Genomic DNA, 8987 nt, shown 5'->3' with positions numbered 1-8987 from the left:
CAGGCCTGTTTATCTAGATTGATGTTTTGTTATGAAAGGTTTGCACCTTTCAGGCACTACTGATGGGGAATCAATTCTTTCAGTTGTCCAAAATACTTTAAAGTTTAGAAATAACAGCCCTGATTCCCCTCCTGTTTACACTGGTATAACTCAGGAGAAATTCCACCAGTGTAAAACCAGTGTGAGGGGGGGAAACAGACCCAATATTTAGGACTCACATCAGCTGAGTGTGCAGAAGTGCGTGCCTGGGTTTCTTCACGGAGCAAACATGAATTTAAATCAAGGCAAGAGGCTGCTGGGAACTCTGCGATTTCCCCTTCATAAAGAATGAGAGCACAGCTTTAAAACATTCAGCATTTAAATCAGAATCAGCATTTTAGCTGGAGACAAATGCACTAATCATGGTCACAAATGCAGCTGAACTAAGCATCTCAGCAAAACCACACAGCAACGGCATTAGTCATGATAAAGGAAATGAGGACTATTTTGGGCTAGAACACACTGAAAAGAATATAAACAGAATCCTTTGTGCTGTGCTTCTATGGAAGGATGATTCAGAGCACAGGTCAGAACAACTTATTTCTAAAATAACAGTATGACACAAGACAGCATTTCCATGCATCTGAGAACAAAAAGAGCCCCTCTGGTTTTATTTCCTAATTATCAAGAAGAACCTTTCCCCTGTCATTTAACACAGAATAATTCAATGCAACAGAAATAAAAGAAACTCTAATGTACTATTAAAGAAACAATAAGGGTTCTATTAAAAATGTTGGGGAAAACAACTCCATTATACTCCAAAAAATTCCTAAATGTTGGATTTTATTGGTAAATGGACCATCTATTTTAGGCCCTGTGAAGTTGTAAGAACATGGGAAATACCACTCTGAGCCAACTTGTAAAATAAAGTAGTCTGTTTTTAACCACCTTTTGTTTTATACACAGATCTTTTCTTCCAAGAAGTACCTTATCTACCACCTCGTAAAGACAGAAAGTGCTCGTATGACTGAAAAGAAAACATCTTAATCAATTTAGCAATAAAAAAGGTTTTAAAGGGAATCATATGGAAATGCATCGTTTTGAGTTATTTTAAAAAATGAAATTTAAAAAGTAACAATATTTTTTCTTCTTCAAAATTTGCATGCCATATTTTCACTTACCACAGCCATGTAATAAAAAATAGGCAATACAAATTCTTGACTTCCCTTGGTCACATTGCAAACAACTCAGGGAGAATCCCTACTCAATGAGTTGTATCATGTAATGATAATCAATCATATTAAAATCTTCATAACAAAAACAGAATTAAACTGTGATGCCTAATTGCAAATAGGATTCCTTAGTTTATCGTTTTTCTCTCTGAGATGTTCTTTGATGTCCTAGCGACCTCTAGTTGAGGAGCTCAGGAACTGCATGTTTTATCATTTCTACCACATATTCAAAAGGCTTTTCAAGAGCTATCACAGAAAGTTCCCTACAGAGAGGTGAAAGGCTCAGTGACTTTCATCTGCTTTCTGCTGTGGTCACTGACTAAAGCCCAAAGATGCAATTTCAAGACAGAGCTATTTAAACAAAATAAAGCATAGAGAAGATGGAAAGTATATACTAGGGGTGTGTGCAAGGCCTAGTATTGGAATTACAAGTATTTGTGTGTCCATTTGTTTGTTAGATTAAAGTATGGGGGAGTCATTTATGTGGCAGAAATGAAATGAGATTTGGTGGGCTCACACTCCAGGATGCGGGAAATATTACAAGAAGACCATATCTGGCTCTAGTTAAGACATGTAAATTGTTCCCAGAAAAAACAAAAACTAAGGAAACCTAGGAACATAGAAATGCAAATGCAGAGACATTCAAGTGCCTTTACATTCCTGCAAAACCAAAATGCACAAAGCTAGTATTTACTATAACAACTAACATAACTAATGTCCAGTGACCCGAGTTTACATATATTTTATTGCAAACAAGTCAGTCTCTTTGAATACCTTCATTCAAAAGTCAAGCTGTGGTCTTAGAAATATAACAAAGGTTTTCAAATAACATCACAGCATACTATTCTTAGAGGTATTTTTACTGTAAACCTATCAAATATATAGAGTTGGAGACTTTCAGGGGGTAGAGAGACTGAATATAGGCAAAACCACTGGAGCAAAAAGAAGAAAATATGTCTCCTAAATGCTTTAGGCTTGGATTGTGTTTTACCTCCACTGCAAAAAACAAACAAACAAACAAACAAAAATAACACCATGGTAGAAAATGAATGGGTCTGATCCCCCAACCAAATGTCTGTAGATAATTTTTCCCCAAAGATGTTTGTGCCCAGGGGCTGGTACTCGCCCCTGGATCCTTAATTTGATTCTAATGGTACCATAGGCACCAGTAAACCAACAAATCTGTTGCACTGCCGTAAACCATTGTCCTCATCACTGCAAATTAATCTGCATTGACTGCACCTTCATGGAACCCTACTGGCTTTACTGAAGCTCCCGACAGAGTAACCTGCAAGACTGGGGCCCTAGCTGGCCAGCTGGCATTTAGCCCACTGACGACTGGATGTGTTGCTAAAAGACATACTCTAGGAATTATTCAGAGGAAGTTCTATGGCCTGTGTTATACAGGAGGTCAGACTCGATGACTACAATGGTCCCTTCTGGTCGTGGAATCTATGAATCTATCAACCGAAACCAACAGGACGCAGCTGAAAGTTTTCATCTGGAATTTATTTCATTCTTCACATTCAGGCGCAGTTCATAGTCTGTACATATGGAGACCAGTTTTCTACCAGGTGCATTTCCTGGGGCTGCACTTTGCTATATGCACGCAGCCTTCTCTATCTTCTTGCCATTTAGAATTTTCATTACAGGCTCCTGGGAACACTCACTCTTGAGTTGTCAAATCCTGACCCCACGATAAGTCAATAGGAGTTTTGTCTTTGACTTCAACGGGGTCAGAATTTCACTCAACGTTAGAAGATAGCTTCCCAGACTGGCTGGCCAAGCTGACATTCCAATGGCAGCTGCAGTTCAAATGATCACATCATCTAACACCTCATACAGGATGGTGCAGTTCCAATAAAGAACACTTGTGGCATACACGGCATAGTTGTGAGTTAGGTGCACTCACAGCTGACCTGGTAATAACAGTAAATTAGATTCAAAATATTCTATTCAGTCTGAGGGTCTCAGCTGCTTTTTCAGTCAAGAAAGCATTTAAGCACATGCTCAAAGTTAATCACATGCTTTCCTGAACTTGTGCCTTGATAGGTGAAATGGTACTTACTATAGCAGGTTTTCTGTTATAAAGATACTATTTTTATTTCCGTTCGTCCAAGTTTAAGAGGAGAACTGTTAACACAAACCAATTACAACCTGCACCATAAATCCAACCTGTCAGACTGATGGAGGGGGGCAGCACACTAATTCACTTATCTCTGGAATGAAACATGGAACAAAGACACTTATGGATATGCTGGATAACAGTAGGGTTGCCTCCACTGGAATACAAACAAACCTGGCCAACCGCACCACAAAACTCCAGGGAGCCCCCCTACCATCCCTTCCCAGGAGCCCTGTCTCCCCCACTCCCCTCCTTACCTCTCCCCTGCAGGAAAAGGGGAGACAATTGTCCTCAGACCCCCTAGCTCAAGAGGGCCCCCAAAACATCTGTAACGTCTGTGTAAATAAAGTGAAATGGGAGGGGCTGGGCCACAGAGACCATGATGTACCAGTGCCCCAAATCTCTCTCCATGGGCCTGTGCGGAGTCTCTGCCATCCCACTACCTGGAGCCCACAAGGGAACCCCTTACAGTCACCTCCCAGAAGCCCCTGCCTCCACCACTCTGCTCCCCACCCTACCCCTGCCTGTTGGAGAGTCTAAAGGGTCAGGTCCATCCCGCTTCCCGGTCCGCAGCACCAAGAGGAGCTGACGTTGCTTTGGGAGCTGTCAGGTGAGGGTCTGGAACATGGAGTGGGACCCGGGTGCAGGCTGCAGCCCGCTCCCATGGGTGTGGCCATTTAACATGATCACTCCACATGGAGGCAGCAGAAAAAGCAGCATGTTACCTGACCGGCAACCAGCCAGGCAGTAGAAAAACCAGCCAGGAGTCACCCCTAAATAACAGTGATCAACCATCTAATCGTCAGGCAGCTTACAGGCCTGTTACATCAGGATTGCATGGACCTCCAGTGTCCTGCAGTCCATCCTTTGGCTGTACCTGCATGGGATTTATGGCATCCCTTGGTAGTCACCTTCTGGCCCTGATTCAGCCGACCACCCCTGTTCAGCACTTAAACCCACACTGAACTTTAGGTGCGTGCTTAGGTGCTCTACTGAACAGAGATGGATTTAAGTACACGGTTAAGTGCTTTGCTGGGCCAAGGCCTAGCTTTATTAAATAAAGTTAACACATGCTAACAAATAGATACTTTTTTCAGAGAGTGAACACCCAAAGGATCCTTATGTGAGCCATTACTTATCAACACAGTGAGCCAAATTCTGCTCCGAGTTACATCAGCGTAAATCAGGAGAAATGCCATCAGTTTCACTTGAGGCACACCAAGTGAGAGCAGCATTTGAGACCACAGGCCTAATTCCTGTCTCAGTTTTCCCCACTTTTGTGGCAGTGTATCTCCATTTGACTTCAATGGACCGTCTCCTGATTTCCACCAGACTGAGATCAGAATCAAACCCAATATCACTAATGAGAACGTAATAGACTCTGTTGTGCTTTTGTAGAGTAACGCTAAATGTCTTGTTAGAGAATAATTATAATAATAAATAGATTCATAGATATTTAGGTCAGAAGGGACCATTATGATCATCTAGTCTGACCTCCTGCACAACGCAGGCCACAGAATTTCACCCACCCACTCCTGCGAAAAACCTCTCACCTATGTCTGAGCTATTGAAGTCCTCAAATCGTGGTTTAAAGACTTCAAGGAGCAGAGAATCCTCCAGCAAGTGACCCGTGCCCCATGCTACAGAGGAAGGTGAAAAACCCCCAGGGCCTCTTCCAATCTGCCCTGGAGGAAAATTCCTTCCCGACCCCAAATATGGCGATCAGCTAAACTCTGAGTATATGGGCAAGATTCACCAGCCAGAAACTACAGAAAATTCTTTCCTGGGTAACTCAGATCCCACCCCATCTAATATCCAATCACAGGCCATTGGGCCTATTTACCATGAATAGTTAATTACCAAAACCATGTTATCCCACCATACCATCTCCTCCATAAACTTATCGAGTTTAATCTTAAAGCCAGATAGATCTTTTGCCCCCCTGCTTCCCTTGTAAGGCTATTCCAAAACTTCAATCCTCTGATGGTTAGAAACCTTCGTCTAATTTCAAGTCTAAACTTCCTGGTGGCCCGTTTATATCCATTTGTTCTTGTGTCCACATTGGTACTGAGCTTAAATAATTCCTCTCCCTCTCCAGTAGTTTTCCTTCTGATATATTTATAGAGAGCAATCATATCTTCCCTCAACCAAATAAATAATAATTATAATAAAAAATGACCTAGCTCTTACACTTTTCATTGGCTGATCTGCGGAGGGATATAACATTTTTAGGAACAAATCATCCCTAAAACAGAAGAGGGTTAGCAAATTCTTAGAATATTTACACAAGTGCATAACAACAGCTCCCTAATCTAAAGCTATTTATTTTGGAGATGTGGAAGTTTGATCTGTGCTAATCTTATTTCAGCAAAGAGAAACTAAAGCCAGTGACAAGAAAATGATTATACTATCCAGTTCAGTAGGCCAGTCTATTTGTTTTTAACATCCCCTGACCTTGATTTTGTTTAGTAGAACAAGGTATCTGAATCCTCCAGCTGAGCAGATAAAGGGAAAGTGTGAGTATCCCACAGCTGTGTGTGATGAGGGCTCCCTAATGGATCAATCACATCCTTCTTGCTGTAAAATATCTGAGAGAGGGCTTGAGTAAATGGAATCATTTCCTTCTGCAGAAGATCAAACTAACTTTAAAAAAAGTAAATATGTGGGAAGTATGAGGATAGGATGTCGGCAGAATCACAGATAGCTATTACCCTGTTTACCTGCCAAATACTGTCTTTCAGGAGTGATATATCCTAGCTCTATTGTCAGAGAAATATTTGTGCTTTTTAAAGCAGGAGCAGCAGAAAGAGAGATCAAAACAAACTTTTTTTTAAAGGAATGTGATTAATATTCTCCTTTTTATCAGATAATTTGTTCGGAGAATAAGCACTGCTCAGAATTCACTGCATCTCTCCAGGCTCTTGCAGTCAGGGAGAACATTTATTCAACTCAGCAGGGGTTGCATAGCCTGCTTTTCAAGGATGAGGAAAGAAAGCATCATTAGAACAGCAGCATTAGGGGTAAGCCTCCAGGGCAGAGCAACAAAGCACGACAGGGGGTGGAGAAGAAAGTTTTACTGTTCTATTTTCAGAGAAGAATCATAGTCTGCCTCTCTTTTTCAGTTGGGCATTGGTTCCTTGTGGTGCTGCATCTCCTCTGCTCAGGCTGATACCTCTTCATATCTGTAGAGGACCACCTCAAAGCTTCGGAAGAGGAAAGATAGCCTTGAGGTTAAGGCACTGTGCTGGGACTCAGGAGATTTTTTTTTTCAATTCCCAGCCCTGCCACAGAATTCCAGTATGACTTGGGCAAGACACTTAATGTCTCTAGGCCTTAGTTCCCTATCTGTAAAATGAAGATAATAATAATCCCTGCCTCCTGCCTTTTGTCTATTAAGTCTGTGAGCTCTTTGGGGTAGGGGCTGTCTTTTACTGTCTCTTCCTGTACACCTAGCACAACTGGGCCCTGGACTCAGTTAGAGCTGCTGGCCACTACTATAATCCAAATAATAATTTACAGACCTGATCAAAACATGGAACTTCTGTGGGAAATTCCAACATTTCAAAATTGCCTTTCATCTCAAATTGGAATGAAAAATTGAAATTTCCCACAAAATGAAAATTCAGAAAAACTTTGTTTAGGAAACATCCAAATGCCCTTCTCGAAAAGTTTCATTTTGTTAAAATCAAAGCACTTCCTTCTGATAAGGTCAAAGCCCTTCATTGCGACTTTATCACTTATAATATAATATAATCCAAATAAGAACGGTGAAACGAAGGGCTTTGACCTTGTCAGAATCAAGTATACGGATAATTCCTGATAAAAAATGTCAACAAAATGGATACATTCCCAAGGAATTGTTTTGATTTCATTTTATCAGCATTTTCCAATGGAAAACTTTTCCATCAGAAAATATCCAGAGATATATGGACAACCCTCATTCTTTACATTTATAGCTATGTTCTGCCTCCACTCACTCCCCAGTGCAATCCACTAACATCAAAGATGAAGTGTGACAATTTGGGCCAAATTCTGTCTTCAGTTACACACCAGGCTACCCCACTGGTTTTGAGAGAGGACTCTGGGCCAGAGGATTTCTGAGCTACGTACAAATTTAGTTCATGTCTGTGACCCAGGAACCCTTTGGTACCAACTGGCAGAGGGCACAGGAAGGGCATAGAGATTTACAGGGATCCCCTGGATTGGGTATCTGCATATCAGTTCACCAAAGGGTGGCATGTGGAGTGTCTACTGAGAGCCAGCTGCCCACTGGTCGTCACACTACATGTGAGATGTACATATGGATAATATTTGAGGAGTTATGTATTTATACTGAAACTTATGTTCTTAAGGTCTTGGAATTAAGGCAGGTTACCAGGAGGCAACATACCACTGAAATGTTCCTCTCAGGCAGGAGGTAACAGACACCTATGTCCCTGTCTGGACATCTGTGCCTCTCACTGTAGGCCTATTGACATACTGAGCCAGTTGCAAAATAAGAGATTACAAAATCTGCAAGAGAGGAAATCTACAGGAAGGAACAAACAGCTGGGAGAATGTCCTGTTTATGAATAAAGACAAAGGATTGTTCTGGAGTGCAAAAACACACCTGGAGTCCTTCACCTGGGCGGCAAATGGACAGCATGCTTGTCTCATGAAAGGCGGTCACAGCCAGCCTGTCTGTAAAACGCTGCAAGAATTTTGGGTGAATACTCCACAAGACCTGAGAGTATCTTGTTATCCTGTGTGTTGTTTGGCTTCTTCCCTCCATCCCGGAGGCTGCACTTGTCCATTGGTGCTGTACATGTGTCATTGGTAAAATGCTTGGAGATGAAAGAAGGGCTATATAAGTGTGCATTATTCTGGAGGAGGGAGAGCTCAGTGGTTTGTGCATTGGCTTGCTAAACCTAGGGTTGTGAGTTCAACCCTTGAGGGGGCCATTTAGGGATCTGGGCCAAAAAGAAATTGGGGATTAGTCCTGCTTTGAGCAGGGGGTTGGACTAGATGACCTCCTGAGGTCCCTTCCAACCCTGATATTCTATGAATTAAATCTAGGCTCTAGAATGCATGTTATGATTTTGTTTTATATGTAACCTTTGTTTCCAATACTTCTGATTGAACCTCCGGGCTTTGTTAAATAAATTTATATTGGATTTCACTATAAATAGGGCCCTACCAAATTCACGGGCATGAAAAACATGTCACGGACCGTGAAATCTGGTCTTTTCTGTGCTTTTACCCTATACCAAATAGATTTCAATGGGGGAGACCAGCATTTCTCAAACTGGGGGTCCTGACCCAAAGGGAGCTGCAGGGGGCTCAAAAGATTATTTAAGGGGGGTTGTGGTATTGCCACCCTGACTTCTGCGCTGCCTTCAGAGCTGGGTGGCCAGAGACCGGCGGCTGTTGGCCAGGCACCCAGCTCTGAAGGCGGCACCCCGCCAGCAGCAGCGCAGAAGGGTGGCAATACTATACCAGGCCACCCTTACTTCTGCCCTGCGGCTGGCGGCGGCTCGGCCTTCAGAGCTGGGCTCCCGGCCAGCAGCCACCGCTCTCCAGCTGCCCAGCACCGCTGCCAGCAGCAGCAACACAGAAGTAAGAGTAACAGTACTGCAAACCCCCCCACACACACAATAACCTTGTGACCCCCC

The sequence above is a fragment of the Eretmochelys imbricata genome, chromosome 9, assembly GCF_965152235.1.
Source record: "Eretmochelys imbricata isolate rEreImb1 chromosome 9, rEreImb1.hap1, whole genome shotgun sequence".
NCBI lineage: Eukaryota > Metazoa > Chordata > Testudines > Cheloniidae > Eretmochelys > Eretmochelys imbricata.
This window is presented reverse-complemented; position numbering follows the sequence as displayed.